This window comes from Physcomitrium patens, chromosome 7 (assembly GCF_059467195.1).
Source record: "Physcomitrium patens ecotype Gransden chromosome 7, ASM5946719v1, whole genome shotgun sequence".
NCBI lineage: Eukaryota > Viridiplantae > Streptophyta > Bryopsida > Funariales > Funariaceae > Physcomitrium > Physcomitrium patens.
The window spans coordinates 12,120,188-12,143,576 of NC_143416.1; the positions used below are offsets into that span (position 1 = coordinate 12,120,188).

General features: G+C 35.7%; 1 long non-coding RNA gene across 1 annotated transcript; it reads left to right on the forward strand.

Moving 5' to 3' along the window:
• The first annotated feature begins 10,720 nt into the window (after positions 1-10,720).
• Positions 10,721-12,943, forward strand: LOC112284364 (uncharacterized). Its single transcript, XR_016504205.1, has 2 exons — positions 10,721-11,089; positions 11,607-12,943. It is a non-coding gene; the product is annotated as an uncharacterized LOC112284364 (long non-coding RNA).
• Positions 12,944-23,389: the final 10,446 nt, after the last annotated feature.

A 23,389-nucleotide genomic window follows, 5' to 3' on the forward strand; every position in this document is an offset into this window, starting at 1 on the left:
AATGTGAGTTGTAAAACATTGCACAAAATTTTGCCTTCTGTGCATGTTCATTATTTTATTTTATTTTATTTAGTTCTTTGTATTTTTTTTCAAATTTAATACTTGATATATTTCATTCAATAAAAAATTCACATGGTGTGTATAAGAATTTTAACATACATTTCAAAAAATCAGGCAAAATAAGATAAATCAGCTGTAATTGAAAATATTCCTGAAAATACATACTTTTATCCATTTTTAAACTTGATATTCTGATTGTAGAAAACCATGTATTATTAAATTACAGTAAATTCTTTTGCATCATCTAACTCAGGCAGCATGATAACAATATTATTTTTTTGGTTTACTATTAGTATAAACATTGGGACATAATCTTCATCCGTTACAACCCTATCACACATTCAAAGTTTTGATAATTTACTCATTGCTATAAACCAGCTCATTCTAAAGTGTGTTGTGATTTATTCTACACGGTGCTTGAACTTTAAAGAAAGAAAGTGGTATAGTAGCAAACTTAGATTTAGAAAATATAAATAGATATAAATGGACACAGTTATTTTCGATGAGATGATATTCTAAAACAAAAGTAAACACAATATTACCATTCAATCACCAATTTGCTGATAAAATATAAAAATATAAAAAATACAAAATAAAAATAAAAAATCGCTAAAGTTTTATATATGCTTTAGTTTATATATATATATATATATCTGGAAGTTCGTCTTTTTGGGCTATACAAAAGTCCCATAAGTAATTAAAACCATGCATGGTCTATTTGCTAATGAATGTAATATGCTTTCCAAAAAATTAACCTTCTGGTAAAGAAATCCATGATGACTTTTGGATGGATTTCAAATATGGATTTCTTTACCATAATGACGTTCTGATTCTTCAAATAACAACAAATATTTATTCGTTTGTTTATTTCTCTACAGCTTCAACAATACTTTAAATAATTAATTTTTCATCACGAATAGTTGCAGTCTTACACTGTAACACTTTAAAACATGCTGTATAGAATCTAAGAATCTAAACTCCTTGTGTCTCATTCTACTTTAATTGACTTCTCAATGAAAACTTCAAAATGAGGTTCAGTAAAACAATTGATGCATTCTTCATAGTGATGTTATGCATTTTGTAAATACTCATAATTAATTCTTATTAACAACAAACTCATGTTTAACTTTGAAAACCTGTAAGATAATTTACTTCTTTATATTTTTACATATGAGCATCATTGATACAATTGATCATTGCCATTTTTGTTCTCAGTTATTTAAATAAATAAATAATATCTACAAATTTCTATAGTTTCCATGAAATCAACACAAGAGTACTTCTCAAAAACCTAAAATAGAATACTAGGTTACAAAATAATCATGAAATTTGAAAATTAAAAGAAATTTGAAAGAGTTAAATTCACAATATTTGCCCCTCCCCATTAGTTGAGCCATCAAGCAACACACAAGCCAACCCACAGGAACTTAAATTAACTTGTTCTTGTTGGTGTTTTTTAATATTTTTTTTGTGTATTTTTTTTTATATAGCCACATGTGGACTAATGGTTAAAGAGTGAGCTTAAAAGTTGTTGACGTTCCTTATTAGTACTACTGCATAAATAAAAATGGAGATGATTTTCTTCAATAGAAATACATACTTGCATATTTCATGTTCTTTTTTATTTGTCGTGAATGTGTTTTACTTAAATTAAATGATTTAAATAAAAAAAATACAACTTTAAGAGGGATTCGTGAATTTTGAACCAACTATGTATGTATTTATTTGATATTCGTTTAAAATTATGTTTCATCTTCTTTTTATCGTCCAATCTTTATAATTATTTTGGTGAATTCTTTGTTGATGCTCTCTGATTTGCTTCTGTATTCTATTCTGACATTCCTTGATGTATCAAAATCAATTTCAAGCACAAAACTAAATCAAATTAGAGTTTGAAGTAACCAAAAATGTTGATGTGCAACCTCAAAATTTGTAATTGCTTCTTGAAGAGATCCATTTTAACCATAAGATATAGCCTTAGAAAATCTTTCCAAATATTAAAAAAATTGTCAATAGAAGGTCCTCGCTTATTGAAGCTCAAATATTCATCTACAAGTTGAGTATTGATTTATATTATTGAGTTTATAGATTCTTTTTGTAGGACATGTTAGTATTGATGCATTTATATACAAAATATATGCAAAATACAAAGAGTAAAATGGTATTCAAATAAATTAATCACATAATTTCCATCTCTTTGTTGTGGTTGCCATAGCTATAAAAAAGCCTTCAAATGCTCATGTAGAAATAGTATATATATATATATATATATATATATAAATTATTTTGTAATCTTTGTTTCAATGTTACTCATAACTATTGATGATGGATAGGATAGAATGTTTGTTGAAAGTAAATTCTAATTGCTATTCTCTAATAGTAAGAGTGATCAATTTGATAATACTTGAATTCCATATAGTTTGAATAAAAAAGCTATTTATTCATATATATATATATTTTAATTATATCCTTCAAATCTGCATAACATTAAAATCTGTACAGATTAAAGATAGTTTGAAAGAATTCCATGATATATGTTTCATGGAGCATTCAAAATAGATATCAATATATTGGCTAATACTAGAATGAATAACATGATGGTTCTTAGAACCATAAAATGTCTATATGACAACAATGGCTAAATTGAAAGCTTTTTTTAGATAATGATGTCATTTTAAAAATGAATCCATGATTATAAAAAGTTTTTTTTATTGTGGATCTCATAATTGATCTCAATTGTTGAAATTTTTTTAAGATGAAAAGCTATTAAGTAGAGCTTGTTATCAGTTTTTATTTGTAACAATACCACATCTATAGTTGAATCTAATGAATATGTTTCTATAAAAATTTCTTTAAAAAAATTGATACAAAATAAGCTAAATATAGAAATAGATATTAATTTTAAGGCTTTAAAAGATATTTAATGCTTACAAAGTTGTATATTCTTCATAGAATTATTTTAATATAGATCTTTATTTGATTCAATTTATTAAGAAGTCTTGAAATTAAAGATAAATAATACCTATTTTTAATGGTGATCTTATTTAATTTACAATAGTCTATACATTCAAAGAGATCCATCTTTTTTCTTTAGAAATAAGATAGGAGCCTTTATTAAAGAGTTAAAATGGGATGTATAGTTCTTAGACAAATTTTAGACAATGAATTCCTTGAGTGTAACTAACTCATTTTGTAATAAGCTATAGATTGGTCTTAATGGTGTTTGATTTTTTTCTTGAAGATTAATTGAACAGTCTTTGAGACAATGCTTTTGAAGAATATCTACATTCTTTATTTTAAAAATATCTTAATAATCTTGATATTAGCTTAGAATATAACTTGAAATCATTTTTTCATCCAAAATAGGTATGGCATATGTAGCAAAAGTAGATCCTTATTTTGCATCATACATGAAAGCTCTTGCACCTACCAATAATGATTTGGATGTTTTGGACATATAGGTTTTAATTTGACCAGCAAAATTAAGGGCTAAACTATAAGAAAAATCAAGGTCACAAGAAATTCAATCTATTTAAGAGTTATATTTTCCTAGCCATGATAATCCTAAAATAATTAAATTAGAAGAAAATCTAATCACATCAAATATTATTAATCTAATATGAATTTAAGTTGCTATACCCAAATTTTTTTATATAAATAATTTCTTCAAAAGAAAATAAATAATCATCCATGACTTCTACATATACGTGTTTATTTTTCTTTATTAAAAAAATTTCTTATTTTTTAACAAAGGCTTCATCTATAAAATAAGCAAAGGTTCTTAGATCTAACAATGTAAAGACTTTGTGATTTTTATGGTCTTAAAAAAAACTTCTATTGTAAAATAAGGTGAAGAATCTAAAGAAAGAATACAACCTTTATAGGTATTATACAAGATTCCAACCACATAGTTTTTACTGTAGTTGAAAAAACTTATTTTCCAACACATTGTCTTTTTTGCAACTATGGTCTTTATTTTGTAATTATATTGCTTCTTTAAACAATATTGAATAGTATACTTATATTTTTTATAATATAAGCATAATTTTTTTAGACAATATTAAGTCTTTTTATGCTTAGTAAGAAATTTGAAATATTTTATATTAATTTGTATAGATTTTGGCTTTAATGAATAAACTTCTATAAAATTAAAAGTTGTTGCCATGACTTGACTTGTATCTCTCCAACCAAACCTTTGTTCTTATCATCTTTCAAAGAGTCAATTTTCACATGAAATGGCTTCAGCAATAAATTGCTCTAATGAATCTATTCTTGGTATTATCAACAATAAATATTTGATATTGTCTTTCAAATCATATTGAATTGATTGATATGACTTTTTCATTTTAATCCACATTACAAGCAAGGTTTTGGAATTTTGTAGCATATATAGTAGCTAAATATGATATTTATTGTAAAGATTGGAGTTTGGTCTTTATTACCTTTTTTCAATCACTTTCTCCAAATGTGGCCATAAAGATCTTTAATAATGAATTCAAATCATAAATGAGTTGTAAATCCATTTCCATCAAAGATATAAATCAAGCAAGAGCATTCCTAGATAGAAGTATACTTATTAATCTTACTTGAGTAAATCTGCCAGGATATTAGAAAGGTTGTAACCTTAGGAAGAGCTTTATTTGTTATAAATATCTTCAAAAATTTAATTATATTCCATCAAACTTCTCTAGCATACTTATCCTTATCTCTCTCATATTTGTAGAAATAAGTCTTCTTGTATTTATTCCTAAATTTGATCTACTTGCCTCTCTCAATTGCACAACTTTTTAGCATAAAATCTGAATCTTATTACTGATTTTTTTTATAGGAGTAAAAATAGTAATTCTATAGTTTATATTAAAAATACATGAAATTTTGATCTTAGGAGTGTTGACAAACTCATGAAGATCTGCAATAGTTACAAATCTATTCTCACTTCCACCATGAGTAGCATTCATAATTTTTTCTTCTATAGATAATCAAATAAAGTCATAAATAAAATTAAAAGATGATAATACACATTCTCTTTTACCAAATGAAAATTTTAACAAAGAAGATGGTCTATTCTTTTTAAGAAAAATAATCAATATTTAAAAAATTAAAAGTTAGTTTAAAAGTAGGTAGCTTGTAATCTTTAAAACACAATTGTAGAAATGAGACAATGTACTTACTTCTAAAACAAAATAAGAACAATAAGTTAGAATTCTTATCAAATTATCAAAGATACAAATTTTAAAGTATTAAAATATCAATAAATTCTTATATCACTCAAATAAACTAGAAAATCACTCAAAGTCGGTAAAATATTAAATTAAAATGGCTATTGCCAAAGACAAGAAAACTAGAAAGTCTTGAAATAAGACTAAGGACTAGAAAGGTATTAATAAGAATGAAGAAGGCTTTATTCTTACTTCTATATATATACTATCTAACTAGGAGCTACATGGCTATGTTCTATAGAACCTCCAACACATGTTCAATTTGTAAGACACATGTATTAACTTCCATGGCAAGCTTCTTATATGCACACCAAATTATTAGCTTATATCACAAATTATTAATATGTGCAACATATGGCTAACTTATTGGCCAAGTTTTTAACCTATTAATCAATTATAAACATGTATAAAGTTAAATATGCATCTATAAAGCTTCTAAGATGCTTTGCCATAAGGTAATATCAAATCTACTTATATTGACTTTCTATCTAGTACTTCTTATTTAGGTAAATATATATGTCCTTGATATTAGGAAATATAGCCTCTTATAAATATGGATTTCAGTAGATACTTTTAATAACAATCTTAATAACATTGAAGCTTGATGGAAAGTACTTAATATATATTTGCCTTTCTATCTCTTTTCCATTAATTTCTTATATGAGTCTTTATTAATTGCAATGTTGATTTGTGCTTTAATGACCCTGAAAAATGTTTGTACTTCTTTGTTACCATGGCATTAGAATGCATAGATTAGCTTGTTAATTTATAAATAGAGCAATTTACAATTATTCATCTATTAGATAAAAATTGTATATCTAAAAATATATTGCTATAATCTATTGTGTTTGGAATTTTTCTAGACATGTAATGCCATTGCAATAGAGGTATCAAGCATATAGCTCTTAAGTACTAGCAGGTTACAATACAACATCAACATCTTAACTTAGAAAGTAAACATGCAATACAACTTGAGATTAATTGATTACTACCTATAGTAAATGTTGTAAGATGAATAGCAAAGCTTATTACAATCTTAGAATTAAAACAATGTCTATAGATGTTCTTACAAGATTCCAACAAAATAAATTAGTAGATGCAATTTAGAAAGAATTACTTAAATCACTACTAGCTCATGTCTTTCTTCACGCATCTTACAAGTGATGCATTGATACTAGAATGAGGCAAAAAAATAGTGAATTTACATCTTGAAGGCCACTATATAGCGACATCCATCGATAGCAACTAGTTCTTGGAGAAATATTTTTGGACAAGCGAGTTATTCGCATAAGTCCTAAAAAGAGAAGTGATTAATTGTAGTGAGAAGCAAAGGTTAAATTACACATGTTTTGCATCCAAAATCTCTATTCCTAACCACCTTCATCTTGCTATTTAGACCTTTGAGATCATCTCGTGAGCTCTGCATAAATTTCACAAGGAAAATAATTGATAATATTTGTAATTATGTATAATAAAAAACAGATTGGAAAATGATGACAATGTCAATTATGTACGACAAGGGAAGAAAAATCAAGATGAAGGATAAGAGTTTAGAAGAGAGACAAAGGTTGAAAACAAAGTTGTGGCTTAAGAATGGGAAGAACATAGACAAGAGGGTAGTGATGGTTTAGGCAAATGGATTGATTTAATAAAAAGCTTAGATTAATTTAAAATTTTTTTTTCTCTAAAATAATAATTATAATAATACCTATATAAATTTATAATTATAATAATAATAAATAATATATAAAATAAAAATATGATAAAATATAATATAGTATTTTTTTATATATTCAAGTCATTTGGAGATTATGATCTTGGTTCAATTCATATATCATCTAATCTTGATTTATTATTGTTTGAGCAATGTTTGAAGAACTTTATAAAAAATTATATAAAATAACTTGGTTTTAATACAAAAAGATAAAAAAATTATTTTGATTGGCCATAAAAAAATAAAAATAAAAAATCATAAATACAGAAGAATTTGGAGAATTCATGGAAACTTGGAAAACATACAAAAACTCAAAAGAACTCAAAAGAATGTACAAAAATACAATTTTTTTTTTTAATCTAATAGCATAGGTTTTTGAAATGCACTTCTTTGAATATGATTAAAATCATATATCATGAAAATAATGAAGAAAAAAAAATCACCATAAATAAAGTTAATTCTAAAATTATTTTAATTTAGCTATTTAAGTTTTTATAATAAAAAATGATATTTTTTAATTATAATAAAGAAAAAAATTATTTTATTGTCTTTTATATATATATAAATATTCTTTTTCTTGATCAATATATCTTCAAGAATAGTCAATTCTTGACTAAGTAATCACAAATGAAAATTTTATAGTTTTTTTACAACCAGTGGCATATATTTCTATTAATATATATATATATATATATATATATATATATATTTAAAAAATAAAATATATTTTTAAGATTCAAAATTAATAATTAATAATTAAAAAACCAAAAATTTTAAATATTATAATATAAACATATTCAAATTAATTATATAGATATAATCTAAATTATTTTTTATAAAAAAATGTATTTGTAAATAAATATTTTCTTTTATATATTTATTTTTGTTGATATATACAAGAAATATTTATTTTTTTAATATATATACATAAATATAATAATATTATTATTATTAATAATAATATTTTTAATAATATTAAAAAAATAAAAATTTGATATATATATATATATATATATATATATATATAGATACAAAAATAAAATTACTTCCTATTATAACAAAAATTACAAAATCTATTAAAGAATATATTTCCGATTGAAGCATTTAGGTAAGTTTGAGAATCACTTCACACTATGGTTTATTGTTTAGCAATCAAACATTCTTATAAAATGATTGGTTGAGAGAAAAGAACTGAATTCCAAGTCTTCACATTAGATACAAATAGTCAATCAACACTTTAATTAAAAGTCTCTATTTGACAACACTTTATGGTAATTTTTGTATTAAAGAATTATCTATTCAATAAAAAATTAAGTAAGAAGAATTAAGCTAAATAATTCTTAATTAAGCTAATAATTTAAAATTTATGTTTATTATATTTTAAAAACTTCTACATTGGTCTTTTATCTAAGTAAAATTATCTAAAATTGGCTCAAGCAAACTTCTATAATGTAAAGTGGTTCTAAAAGTGCATGCACTTGTAATTGTATTTAGTGGTTGGATGTTGACCAACCTTGTCACTATGCATTACAAAAACCTCTTTACTCAATCAATAGGCTTGAGGCATCTCGACTGTCATATCTTTAGTTTCAATCCTAACTTTTACAAAATTTATTGAGAACCTAAAGAGGCACCAAACAAAAGTATAAGAAGAATATAGTAGTCATGGTATGATAGGTGGCCTCATAGTCGAAGGGTGAAGAGTTTAACTTGTTCCTCTATAGGAAGAAGTTGTGAGTTCCAACCACCTTCTTATTAGACCAATAGCATTATGCAGCAAGATTCCAATAGCTTGGAATAAGTAGTCTTATACAAAAAAAATTATATTGTGCAACTAGGGGTAGTAGTTTATAACCAAGGAGTTGCCAAATTTTACAAAAAATACTATTATAGGAGTAGTAACTTCTTGTAGTATACAATGGTGGCAATTACAAGAAAGGAAATAGCAAGGAAAAATAAAATGGTGAATGTTACTATCAAGGTATGATTTTAAGTAAAAATGGATGAAAAAAATAAAAATTAAGCATAGATGGTGACCATTTTTTACCACTAAGAAAAATTTGGTAGTAAGAAATGTATGGAAAAATTACAAATAGGCATGGATAGTGACTATTTTTGACCAATTAATAGAAATTGGTAGTAAAAAATGAATGAAAAATGTTTCAAATAGGCACGAATAATGACTATTTTTTACCATAAAAAACCATTAGTAGTAAAAAAAAAGATAATTGAGATAGATGTAAAAAATAGATATAAATAATGGATAGAAAAAATTACAAATAAACATAGTTGGTGACCATTTTTCACCACCAAGGAAAAACAAATGGTGAAAAATAGATGAAAAATGTATAAAAAATTGTCACTATTGGACAACTCAATAGTGAAATCCACTACCATTAAGTTGGAATTTTTTAAATATTGGCAACAACCAATGTAAAAATTTAGTAGTAGAGATTGCTACTAATAAGTTAAATATTGGAATTAGGTAATAACTTTATGCAATACTAACCATATTGTGTGTAGTTTATGAACATGAAATAAGTACGATATTTTAGAACTTGCAAGATGGGAATGTTATGGAAACTATTAACAAAGTCTTTGAGGTCCTTAACTTTATTATGTAGATTATGAGATGGATTGTTAATAAAAATTATCCACATTTGTTGGATTTATTACCAAGCGCATATGAAGATTGTGACTTCTTCAACCAAAAAGATGTTATTGATGATGGTCCAAGCAATGGAAGAGATAGTGTTATGTATGACAACAACAAAAAAAAGAAAAAAAAGAAAAAAAAAGAAATCTTCAGGAAGAGCGACGGTTGAAAATTGGGATTGAACAAACGTTAGCACTTGTGTGAATGTGGATCAGTGTGGGCCCAATGAGGGAGAATATGGATTAGTGGGGGCCCAATCAGGAATGGGTTCTGAGTTCCCAACCTGCCCGCCACACTGGTTCCCCTACGTTCCCTCACCCCGTTCCTTGAAATCCGATCACCGGTTGAGATTGAATCTGAGAGGCAGCTGCGATCTGACGGCCCACGATGGCGGAGACAGTCGATTGAGTTCGGAGGTGTCTGCTACGCAATTCTATGAGGCTGGGCCTAGGCTCCCTGACCCTGCGCTGCTGATGCTGCAGCAGCAGGGTGAGTAACTTTGGCATCGCAGCGCGGAGCGTGGGCTGGCAGATGAAGGGAGAGTAACGGGCACTGCAAGATGCCGCCAGGGCAGTTGCCTGATGAGATCTCTCCGCTTCGTCAACACACAATCATCATGTGCGATGGTGCTGTGGCCAGGCGCCTCCTTCAAGCCTGGGTCCAGGAGGAAACATCAAGTTGGAGTTTGAGTAACCCCCCCCCCCCCCCATAACAAACTCCCTTCTTCCATCCTTCTTCCATCCTTCTTCCATCCCACTAACTCTCTGTCACCGGTGGGGAACCTAACCAAGGCCTGGCCCACTGGATGACTCACTGGCGCTGGAGTGGGTCCAATAGTGAAATGAATATAATAGGACTCTGGGTTTAAAATAAGCGTCGGAGCCATTAAGACCCAGCGAGGATGATGGGAATGGCGGTGGGTCTGGTCATACACGTAATAATCCTTGTGGCAGGCGCCACGCATGGTGAGCCCGAGGGATACTATTCTCAAGCCGGACAGTGGGAATTAACTGCCGAATACCGATGCCTAGCCCTGGTTGTTTAGAAGTCAATGAGAGAAAAAGGGGGGGAAACAATGTGGAGGCTTGGAACTTGGAGGGAAGGGCCAAGGGGCTTTTCACTGGAACGGGACTTGCTCTCTGCTATAAAACTGGCCTCTCCACCCTCGTACCAGGCATTCTTCTACCAGCAGCACAACTCCACACAGAGCATCTCTCTCCTCCTCTTAGGGGCTTGCCCCAGTGTCTGGCGGTGGACGATCTGTCCGGCGTAATCTGCGGCTTTTGCAGCAGCGCTAGGAGCGGCAACTCTATATTCCTCTCTCCTCGTCACGCTAGCTAATCATTAACCGTTCGAGTGCTTGTCTGGTTCGTCGGTGTGCATCGGAGGCTGTCTTTGACTCTTCGACGTGTGATAAAGGCTTCGTTTCAGCCATCTGATGTATGCATGCAATCTGGACTGGTAGCTTGAGAGTCATGGTGGTGGAGTAAGGGTATGATAGCCAGATAATAGTCTTCGTTTTCATTTTCTCTCTGGTGGTATTAGCTAAGTAAGTTGTGCTGGGGTACGCAAGATCTACATTCTGCTTTCTGCGCTGCTGTGAATGTGTTTCTGCTTCCAAGTCTGATTTCAGTCTCTTTCCCTGTCACGTGGTTGGAATCGCCATTGGTGGTAGTTGGTCCCACCGACTGTTTCGATACTCTGGTCACTGTGTGCAGGGTCTGTGAGTTCTCCAAACCCACATCAGTAGCGCGTCACCCCTTTGGCGATGCTTTACATTTCTGACAGCGCCAGGATTCGCTAGTCTGATTGTTTGCACGGCATTGGTCCTTTGACACTGCACACATCTGTGGCTGCTTTGTAAGCGTAGCTACGCAGCTGTGCTCACTCTCAAACTCTTCAAATGTGCTCTCTCTCTTCACTGTCATGACCCCGCTTCCGGGCTGCTGCATACCAGATAGATTGAAGGCCGTGGCCAAGCTCTTTCCAACAAGATCTACACTATTTCTCCGTCAAAAGCTTCACGCTGCGCGGTAAGCTAGGACAGTGCGCTGTCGCGTGTGATCACTCTTTTCTGTCAAGCTTCAATATATCGACGTTTACCTGTGGATACTTCGCTCCTACCCATATGCATCAGGTCGCGGAAGTACAAAGCTAAGCCGTCGAGTCTGTCGGTTCACATTACTATTTGAGGTTAGCCAATTCCCTCCCCGGTCTCGTGTCTCGTAGTACCTGAGTTCTTCTTCTGAAACAAGCCAAACCCCAATTGGATGTTGTTGAACCTTTTAGGACTGTGCCTGCCTCTCTTCTGCTCTGTCCATTCTTGTATGTGACACTTATTTCTGCACTGTCAGCTTCTGAATTCTTCTCCGAGTTGATCAGTTTATGCCAACGCTCAACTGTTATGATTTCCATAATCTGTTGTTTCAAGCAGTCAACGACAGTGGTCTAGCGTGGCGTGTGAGGTTGTAGAATCGCCAGCTTCGGTGTGCCCAGGTGTTAGAGGGGATGTACTTCATGTCGAAGTCTTCGTTACATGAACTTGTAACTTCTGGCTAATTGTCATGTGTGGTTGTAGTAATCGTTGCTGCAACGTGTACGGAAGTGTGCAGTGACTGGTGGCTTCCTATATTTTCTTCGGCCTTGTGGATGTCAATTTTAGAATAAAACCCTGTGTTGCAACGACAGTTTATTGCAATGGTGCATTCTGATGCGTGGTTCTCTGCGTCAAAGTCCTTCATCGGGTTACCTACACCCCAGTGCCCACGCGCAATTGCTCAGCTGGACACATCGATCGAAACATGTGAACAGCTCTTTCGTACTGTAGACGTTGCCAACTGTCTGCCTGACTAAATTTTTAGTGGGCGCTATCCCTCCTGAGCTTAGAAAGAAGTCAAGGGCCTCCTTGGGAGCAAAGCCAGGTGGGTCGACGTCGCCTTGTAAGCGGGGTGTTATGCACTTGCGCTTGACGCTCCGATCTAAGACGTCAGCTGTAGCTCCATGGGGTGTGATGACTGCTTAGCCCGGCACACACTCTCTGCCCGGCCCACCTACCCTTGTGAGATGGGTAGCGCTGATTTGCGCGACTTCCATGTCGGTTTTATATCACTCCTGAGCTAAGGTGTGCGAGTGCTGCATATCCTTTGGAAACATAGGTCTGGAGATGCTTTTGTAGACTTAGCCGGCAGAAGCTGCTCTGATACTACTTGCGCTTGCTATTGCGTAGCCACGTGCTGACTCCAACTTGCTGGTTGGTTGTGAAATAAATGATTCTAGAACTCACTCTTAAATTGATTGTGATTTCAGCTAGTCAGATATACTCACGCATGCAAAGCTGTTCGTCTGTCTTGGTTTGAAAAGCTGCATATCTTGTACGTTAAGCTGCATATGTTGTCGACACGTATTTTAACGTTTGCAAAATAAATTCCTTCGGTCAGTCTGTCATTGTTGTCTGTGGGCAATCCGCTGCAAAGCTACTACTGTGGCTCATCTGCGGCCATTCGAGGGGATAAAAATATGGTGTTATATGATCCGTTGCTGGATTCAAGCCCTGAATCTGATACAAAGCTGCAATCGAAATCGTCAGCCTCTTCAAAAATTGATTTGCGACATACTTGTTACCTGTGTCAACTGAATTCTCATTCGAGAATGTTCCGGACTGTCTGACAACCTTATAGCTACTTATTACACCTTGCCTTGGTACTGCCTAGCAACGTAACGGGTCTGTTTAGGACCGTTTCAACTCCCGTGCTCAATATCATGTCAGGTTGTAAGCCACACAGGGAGGAGATAAGTCTGCGTTCCCTACCTATCGGAGCGCAGCTACAGTCGATTTCGTTGTGTTTAATGGATATATAGCCTTGCTAAAAGAAGACCCTCTACCTAGTATCTTCTCTGACAATTTCTGGATTCCACGCAGTTGTTTGCAGCTTGACCCCCAATGTAGTAAATCTAAACCCATGCCCGGAATTGTTTATATTCGGACAGTGTCAAACTTTCGCCACCGTCAAAACAGTTTCGCAAGCCCTTCAGAGACGCGGTGGATTACTGTAGTCCACAATACTTAATCTGAGGTTGCGCTGATCCGCAACTGGTCCGAAAATGTTGAAAACGATGCGCTGGGTGCCATAATCCTGCTTAGCAACTCTATCGAATCTGGAGGCACTAGAAGGTGCAATGACTTGCAGGCCAATGGGTCCCAATCTAATAATCTGCACAATAATGTGGGGGACCGCAATTTGGATTCGTCAAGAACGACCCCGGAGTAGGAGTGGAACGGGTGGGAGAAAATACGCAGGGAAAGAAAGATTAGTGGGCCCTTGCAAAGCGAGATCCAGCCCCAACAAAAGAGGATTGAGTCTCTCCAGACCCGTAATCGGGATACCCGAGTCCCGGAGGGTATGGCCACAGTTGAGGGTGGTACTCAATTCGACACTCCTCCCCGCCTACTCCAAAGACTCACCCCTGCTTCTGATTCCCACCCTAGTACCAAACTGACTAAGCCTCTTATAACTACACCAAAGGCCCGTATCTCCAACGACCCCGGTCCAGCGCACAAACATTCTACAGTAGGGAGCATGGACTGAGTAGAAACAGGGAGGCGTAACACCAGAGCCGAGGCACAATTGGAAGCTTTTCTCCAACTCACCACCCCCGACTCCCCCTCGGTTCACCCTCCACGAGGAACTGGCACCGCTGAACAACCAAGGGGAGTCCAAAACCCCCATCATGTCCACGGACAATGCACTGAGCCTCCATCTGGCTAGTTTGTCACCTCTTCGACCTCAACATAATCTAATTGAGGGACCTGATGAGCGGACCGAGGACTCCCATAATCGCCTCCTTAGTAAAACACACACATCCAATAGGATGGCTGTCGATCTCAATGGAGTTGCTCCTCCATCCCAATCTCTGGTCTTCGGAAGTGGGGGAGATGCGTCAGCAGCCTATCCACCCTAACTGTTGATCTCCACCCAAAGAGAGCACCTCCCATCAACAGTTTCCATCCCGCGTTCCCTCTCGATGACCCCGTCGGGCACCCTTGTACCGCAACACCTACATTTGCAATTCCTTGAATGGCTTAAAGAGAGGGGCTTGGTGCCCCCGAATGGAGGATTTCTCACCTCTCAAGCTCAAAAGCTTACAAACTTCCAGCTCCAGCACCGTCAAGACATCTCTGAGTCGGCTGGGAGGCACAAGTCGACGATCTTACATTCTCACCGTAGTACACCAAAGATGACTAATAGACCGGAGGCAGTCCGCAGCCCCCTTCAGTTTCCCAACAAACCCCCCCCTGTCCACCCGCTATGAGGATTACATTATTACCCAAAATGTTCCAAGGCATGAACTGCGCTCAGAAGGTCGGAGTAGTATGCAACTACTTTCGACCATTCTTGCCAAATATTGACATTCTTTGCTTTCAAGAACACAAACTCCGCGGGGACAAGCTTCTTACATTAAATCATGCAATCTGGCCACTAGCAAGATATTTTTGCTAGGGAGGCAGTGGTCGGCTATGGACACAAGCCGGACGAAGTCGGAGCCGACAAGGAAGAGTGTGCCTCTGGGTTTCTTCCCACATTATGCACATGGTTTTCGATTTCGGTCACTCCCGATGCGCCTAATGGATTTGCCTCAGAGGTACGTCCGGGGGGGACCTCGCAATCTTGAACGTCTGTGCGTCCTTGGAGGTGGAGGAGAGGCTAGAGCTGTGGTCTGAGCTCTTCGACAGTCTCCCAAAAAATTATCGATGGGTGATGGGCACGAACTGGAGTGTGGTAGAACGACGTGCTGACAAATCTATCCTTGACGGCAGAATCATGTCAGAGGTAGAGCGGCGGTTGTTCGATCGGCTTATTACTCCATTGCATGTGGTTGATAAGTTCCCGGCTAGTAGTCCGGTTAGATGTCTTGCAATAACAAACGAAAGGACGGAGTACGAGTTCTAGCTGGACTAGACCGCCTCTATATCTTACAATCTGTCGGTGCGGGGTCCCAATCAATCACAGAGTATCATAAAGAGTGACTGTAACTACTTGGATCATCTTATGATGTGGGAACAGATCCGGCTGCAAGTTGAAGAAAGTTGGAAGTCATCGTACAAGATAAACAGCCGATTTCTAGACACGGAAGAGGTGGTTTAAGGTGTCACCCGAATTTAGCACGCTAACCCAACTCTGGGTTTCATGGGGAAGCTTTGCTGCGTGGTAAAGTTTTACAGAGAGTTTTGTATCTGCAAAGCCAATGCCTAGAGTGTCGCAAAAGCCGACCTACGATCCAAACTGTCTGACGCAATTATGGCTCTCCAAACGGATCCACTCGACCCGCTCAAACAAATCCACCTCAGTGGCGTCGCGGACCGGTTACAAACCCACAAACAATAATCCATGGAGGGTCAACAAGTTTGGAGTAGGGTCAAGTGGCAGAGAATCGGCGACTCATGCTCAAAAGAATTCTTCAAAGATACCCGAAAATTCTCGAGAGCATCCCGCATCACTGAATTAATAGACGACCAAGGTGATGTGTTCACTGATCAAGGCAATTTGGAAAAACTATGCTGCGGGTACTACGCAACCCTGTACTCAGAAGGTAATCACTTTGTCAATCAGGTAGGCGCGGTGGACCAAATTCTAAGCGGACTTCATGACCGCCTCTCCCCAAGATCAAGAAGCGCCTCAAAGCCCCATTTGTTTGAGCGAGTTAGAGGCCGCACTTAATGGGATGGTAGTCGGACGCGCCTCAAGCCCCGATGGAGTGATCACAGAATTGTACAAAAAAATTTGGGATCTCATCAAGGGCGATTATCTCCGCATGCTGCAGTAAGCCAAAAAAACTTCACAATTATCGCTTGAGGTCACTAATGGGCCCATTTTTCTACTCCACAAAGGTGGGCAGCGGAACCAACTCACGAATTGGCGACCCATAATGTTGCTAAATGTAGCATATAATTTTTTTGCCAAAGCCCTCCAACCGATCTTGATGGAAATCATCAGTTATGACCAGTCGGCATTTTTGACAATGCGATTCATATTTGATAATGTCTTACTGACTTACAAAATGATTGACTAGGCCTCCCACACTAACCAATCGCTCATCTTTTTAATACTTGTTTTAGTAAAGCGTATGATATGGTTGACTGGCGGTTCCGTCACCGAGCCATGACGGCCTTTGAGTTCCCAAGTGAATTCATCTCTATGGTCCAGCTTCTGTTCGTGGATGCCATTGCGAGCGTCAAGATTATTGGGGTCGTATCCCCGGCCTTGAGAATCGAAAGAAGAGTGCGCTAGGGGTGCCCCCTGGAGCTGTATCTCTTCCTCCTTGTTGTTGAGTGTCTCAACGTAGTAATCAAAAAAAGAGCGGCTTTCGGCCGATTTAGAAGCATCAGACTCCTAGTTGACAATCGGCAGCAGATCATCGCGCAGTGCACCGATGACACGTCTCTAACAATCATGGGAGAAGAAACCTTAGCGAAAGCAGTCATTAATGTGCTGGACTCATTCTGTGTAGGATTGGGCCTGTGTATCAACTGGCGGAAATCTTGTGGTTACTGGAAAACTAGAAACACCACTGATTGCCCATGTGGACCAACCACCTGGGTGTTACATGGATTAAGGGAGAAGCTATCAACAAGGTGTTAGGGACGCCACCCCGGCTATCCATGTCCTCGCAAAACGCTGATGACTTTCTACAGGAGAAGATCAATAAAAAATTATAGTATTGGTGTGTGGCCAAAATCAACTCTATCGATCGAGGAGTCATTGCAAATAAAGTGTTGTCCGCTTCTTTCTATTTTGCATTGATCTGGAAGGAACCAAGGCTGGGATCTCAACGACAAGAGCCAGCATCCAGAACTACATGTGGTCCGGCTCGTTACACCAAGCTCGAAGCAAAGTATCCTAACTCTAATGTTGTCAACCAAAAGAGGGGTGGCCTCGATCTTATCAACCCTTTGGATCTTAAAGGCTTGCGAGCCTCGGAACGGTTTGAGATTCTGCCAGATGAAAACGGAGCATGGGACGCTGCCACTTGAAATCTTCCGGACGTTTGGCGGCGGCTCCCCACTCCAATTCAGTCGGCACTGTGCAATCAGGAATGGTTGGGCTATTATCAAGAAGATACCAACGGTCTGCCAAGCTATATGTTTTGATTCTTGCAAGGCATGCCCATCTCCACAGGAGGCCCCTCACAAGTTTGGTCCATCGCGGCGAGCACCCCAATTTTCATAGTCTTACCGACCTCTTGATCTCTCGTCCAATCCCCATCCCCGCCAACTCCACTAGGCGACAGTTACCTCCCTCTCAATATTCAGGTGCTTCGTAGAGAATAAAAGTCTAACAGGCCACCGGGGGCCCCTAGAAAACTCTCATCTTCATATTTTACGGCAGAGTGGATAGCCTAGAGTGTAACCTCGGCAGGTTGCACTGGCTAGGGAAAGAATCCTTAGTTCCATTCATGGAATTTTTGGTTAAGCTAGGCAAATACCTCGTTCAGCAGCAGTATGTCGCACCAAACGTTGTGGAGCGAAAGTGTCAAGGCTTCTCCCCTTCGATTTCCGCTTACGATGGTCATCAGTCTGGCCTAAACGGCGCACGCCAGAGGAAGCCAGACTCCTCTAGCTGGTATGGCACAGGGCAGTCGCAGTCAACATGAGGCGCGGTAGGGTGAGTGCGGCCATCAACACCCGTTGCTCAGTGTCCCCTAGTCGAGTAAAGAATCTGTTCTACATTGCTTTTAAGAATGCCCCTCAGCCCGCCGGGCTTCGCACTGAGGCATCCCACGTCATGAACACTCTTCTCACCACATGCGACGCTTTAGGCCCTTCGCAAATACTGACATGGAAGCACAAAATTTTCTCCGATCGCATCTCGCGGAAGCTCCAAAAGATCAATTGCTTCTGGATGGAATTGCGAACGAACATCCTATGGGCTTTGTGGTTATAGAGCAACGATACCGCCTTTAAACAGATTTACTTGCCGGCAAAAAAAATACTCCAGAAAATATGGCTAGGTCTCGTAGACTATGGAAGAGTAGAATGGGAGTGTGTTAAGTCTCAATACAACCAATCTCTGGTCTAGAAAGACATATTCATCTAACGTTTCTTTGATAGATAGTGTAGTAAAAGAATCTGCACAACAATGGTGGGAGGCCACCCACATCGGATTTTATCAGGCCCCAATAGGGAGTTCCTCTTTCAGCCGACGCAGTAGGTCTTATAGAACATCTAGTCTTTGCAAGTCTTTACTAACCCCTAGGTAAATCATCCACCGCACTAATTGAGACTAGAATTGTATAGAAGAATTTTTTTCATATAATTATTCACCACATATACCCTGCTTTTACTAGACAACAATTGCAATGATTACCATGTGTACTTTTGTAGTATAAAGATGAGATCATATTAGATTTGAGATACTTCAATTGAAGTATAAAGATAAAATCATTCATTCTTTGGATTGGTTGGAGATAGTTTTTTGGTATCAAAATGTTGAATTTTTTTTTGACAATGTGTTTACAACTATAGCAAAAGAAGAAAGAAAAATTATATAATTACAAAAAATTCTAATGAGTTTATTTTTTTTGTTCTTTTTTTTGAATTTGAATTTCTCTGCCTTAATTCATTGTAAGTATTTCTATCTGATCATAATTTTATGTGTACAAATTAAAAATTGATGTTGGATACAAAAATGTGTTCAATATATATATATATATATATATATATATATAATTGAAGTATAAAGATAAGATTAAGAATCTAATGAAACATGTTTCTTTGTAGATATCCAGAATTGCATTTTTTTCATATTTAATATTGGATTAAGATCTTGAAAAAAATCATATTGAGAGTTATTTTATTTAAAGCAATTAAAATGGAGTATCAAAATAAATCTTAAAAAACTTAGATTTTTAATGAGAATCATTGTTATTGATATTGTGATTTATTTATCCAAAAGTATTCACTTTAAAGAAAATCAAAATAAATAAAAGATCAATATAAATTATTTGCATTGTATTTGTAAGACAATTTGAAGAAAAGAAAAGTCTACAACTTTGTATCAATAAAACACTTGAAGATAAAACAAACCAAAAAAATTTAAAAATCAAATACAATAAGGTGTTAAGAAATACATTAAATTTGGTTAAATAAATCCTTAAAATTAATTCTTTGATTCACTATTATGCATTGATTTTTATTTCAGCTTTTTCAACAGTTTTACAGCTTGGAATTCAAGATAATTATGTAAAATTTGTTTTGGAAGCTATAACTAATGTTTGGTTATATGGAACAATGATAATTGAAATTGTTTTTCTTTTTCTTTATCTTTTTAAAATTATATATGATATTATTAGTTCTACACTGTGCTGATTCGTGATGTTTGACAGGGCAACACGCTTTGTAAGTGGCTGCACAGAAGCCCACTTCCTGAGGTGCATTGCATTACTTCAAGGCTTCAAAGTGATCTCCTCCTTGGTAAATCGTTTGGCTGCTGTTATGTTGTATTACATATTACCGTTACAAATTACAAGACAATGATTTAGCTTGCTAAATGGGTTTCCTCTAGTTAAGTATGAAAGTATATCATGTTGGGATTTTCAACCCAAACATTCTTCTTATATTTGAGAAAGATAAACTGTGAATGTGTGCCAAGACTAATATATTTTTCTCTATCTTTGTTTCTAATAACATGCCATAAAACTTGAACTCATCTCTTTTTATTTAAAATATTGTAGAATAACATGCATGGTTGTGCTATTTCACGCATAGTGTGTTGGTGAGAGAGAATTAAGTATTGGTAGCCATTTGTCACTGGAGTGTCTCTATATGCTTGCTAGCATGAATTCTTTGTGAAAGCGTGAAATCGGTATAATGAAATGAATGATATTAGTAGCACATAGTGCAATGATCCAGGGGAGTGTAGGCCATTAGGCCACTAGTGCTACCAATGGCTTTGTGTGAATTCTCGTCGCGGCCATGGAATGGAAGCATTTCTAGGATTTTGTTAGAGTGGGGCGGGGAGATGTGAGGTGGATTGCGTTGGGAGGTCGAGGAATGCGAGCAATTTCAGAAGCGTAGGGTTTTGACTCTTCGCGCACTGAAGTGAGTACGTCGCCGCTGTTCGTTGCAGTGGTGTGAAGTTGAAGTGCAGGAGTTGGATTTTTATGAGGTGGGTTTGAGGGTTTGGTGGCTTCTAAGTGAAGTGGATGCCAAAGTTTAGATTTTTCCCAGGTATTGTTGCTGCAATGGACGTCCTTGGCCAAAATCTGTGACCCTAAGGGTTTTATTACGGCGAACGGTAGCTTAGGGTGCAGTCTCAAGTAATCATACGCTGACTTTTGTTTTTAGGATTTTTTTGTCGTGGTTGAATGTGAAAAAATTGGGAACTAGTGTTGTGGTGGGCGAGAGATGAGGATGAGGTGAAAGTTGAGGTTGCCGTTTTGGCACCTCATGTGAAGCGGGTGGAGGGAACTGAAGTGAATAAGAGAGCTTTTAAGGTTAGTCGGATCAGTTGAGAGAGCGGTGGTGAGAACAGTAGACAATCAGATATGGTGGAGGAGATGATTGGTGAGAGATGATGGTTTGTGGCATGAGAAGAGTCATGGTGTCAGTAATTAGTTGTAGAAGCTTTGGGTTGGAGATTGTATCACGTCTTGGATTATCTCATAGAATGACTGACCAAAGTGGCACCAAACAGCAATGAGGTATGCGTGTGTTAAAGAGCTGTGAAAGGTTGGGATGATTGGTACGATTCAAGTGTAGGTTTAAGACTAAAGAACCAATCTAAGATCTAAACAAGGCTCTCGGACCTGAACCTGAGAAAATAAAGATTTGGGGAGCTTGCAGTGAAACAGATGTCATTTTGGATGGTTTATAACTCGCAAGTATGTATATTTGGTTAATTATTTTGGTTGGATTTGTTCATTTGTTTGTCTCTTACAAAAGGGGGATATGTTGTAGGGATTTTTATAATTTGGTTTATACCTGTACCTGGATGGATGAATTTTGAAGGTTGTGTTGTGTTTGCAACAAAGACAAAAACTTGCTCCAATTTAGTATCTGATAGAAGAATGCATCGCGAAGCTATTTGACGACGTCCTCTTCTCTGAACAGTCTTAGCCAAGATCCGTGGTTAATGCGTACACATGATTGATGTTATGCTTAGAGCGGAAGAGCATACGTGAGGATTCGAGGCTGTACTGTGCACTGTACGGATAATCTTGCAAGTGAAACAAACATGAGATTTGTGCAAGCAGATATTTGACAATTTTTGAAGCAATGTGTTGATTGGGGGTGGAATTTCTGAAAGTAGGAGCCGCTTGATATTAGTTTTTACCACAAAACCTCCATCCATAATCTTTTTCTTCAACACTCAATCTTTCACAAATTTTTGCAAACCTAGGTCAATGCAATGGATTTAAGTTCCAACATTCTTCAATAAGCTCCATTAATTCATCACAATTTAAAAGTACTTCTTGTTTCGTACCTTTTTTAAATCTTTCAAAGATCTCATTTTTCCTACAATCATCAAATGGATCTTTTTTGGAAAGAATCTTATAACACATCATTGCAAATGAAAACACATCTGTATCAAAAGAGCACATTGTCATTCTTTTATACTTATTCTTTAATACCTCAAGAACAATATAAATTGTATTACCTTATATATTATTATTCTCTGTTGCTTTTGGATTGCTATCAACTTCAATCTTACATATTCTAAAATCAATCACTTTTACAATAGCATGTCGCACAATGTATTTATCACTTTTTTTTTCTACAATATTCACCAAAATGTTAAGTTTCAAATTGTGATGTACAATGTATATGTCATGTAAGTAACACATCCCTCTTATAATTTGATACATGATATAATATGATGTGGTGATGGTGTCTTAATAGGAGTGCTAGTTTGAAGATCTAGATTTGAATTTAATCTATGGTATGTATATTTATTTTATTCTTTGTATTAATGCTTAGTTTAATTTCTTATTATAGGTTGATTTAGATGAAGAAGTGCTATATAGAAAGCAATGCTTATTACAAATATCAAGCTTATATGTAAGTAAAGTGAAGGAATTGTGTCTTGTTGGAATAGGTGGAATAGGCAAGACCACAATAGCAAAGGCAACATTAAATGATGTGAAGCACATGTATGATGCTTCATGCTTTGTTGAGTGTGATGAAAGTGGTAGTAATTGTTACAAAACCTCTTGTTCGATTTTAGAACAATTGAAAGTTGAAGCAAAACCAAAGCACTTAAAAGAAGCATAAGAAAAGCTGAAATCATTTGTCACTAAAAACAAAATCATTATAGTCTTTGACAATGTAAAGAATCAAAGTCAAATTGAAGATGTAGCTATAGATTATTTATTTGCTATGAGTGGCAATACATGAATAGTCACAACTTGAGATTAAGAAGTCATGGAGCATTGTGGTATTAAAATTTGTAAAATAAATATTAAAAAACTTAATGAAGAAACAAGTCAGAGGTTGTTTATTACTCATTCTTGTGGATCCAAAGTTAAGTTGCCTAATGAATTTGCTGAAATTGGAAAAAAGATAGTAAAAGCATGCAATAGCCTACCATTGCATTTAAAAGTTATCAATGCATATTGAAGAGAAAAAAAGATGTTGAGATGTTAAAAGCAAGAATTTCAAAGGTTGAAGAGAAGAAGTGAATTGAATAGAGATGAAAAGAATAGTGACCACAAGCTTTGGAATATATTGAGAATAAGTTTTGATAA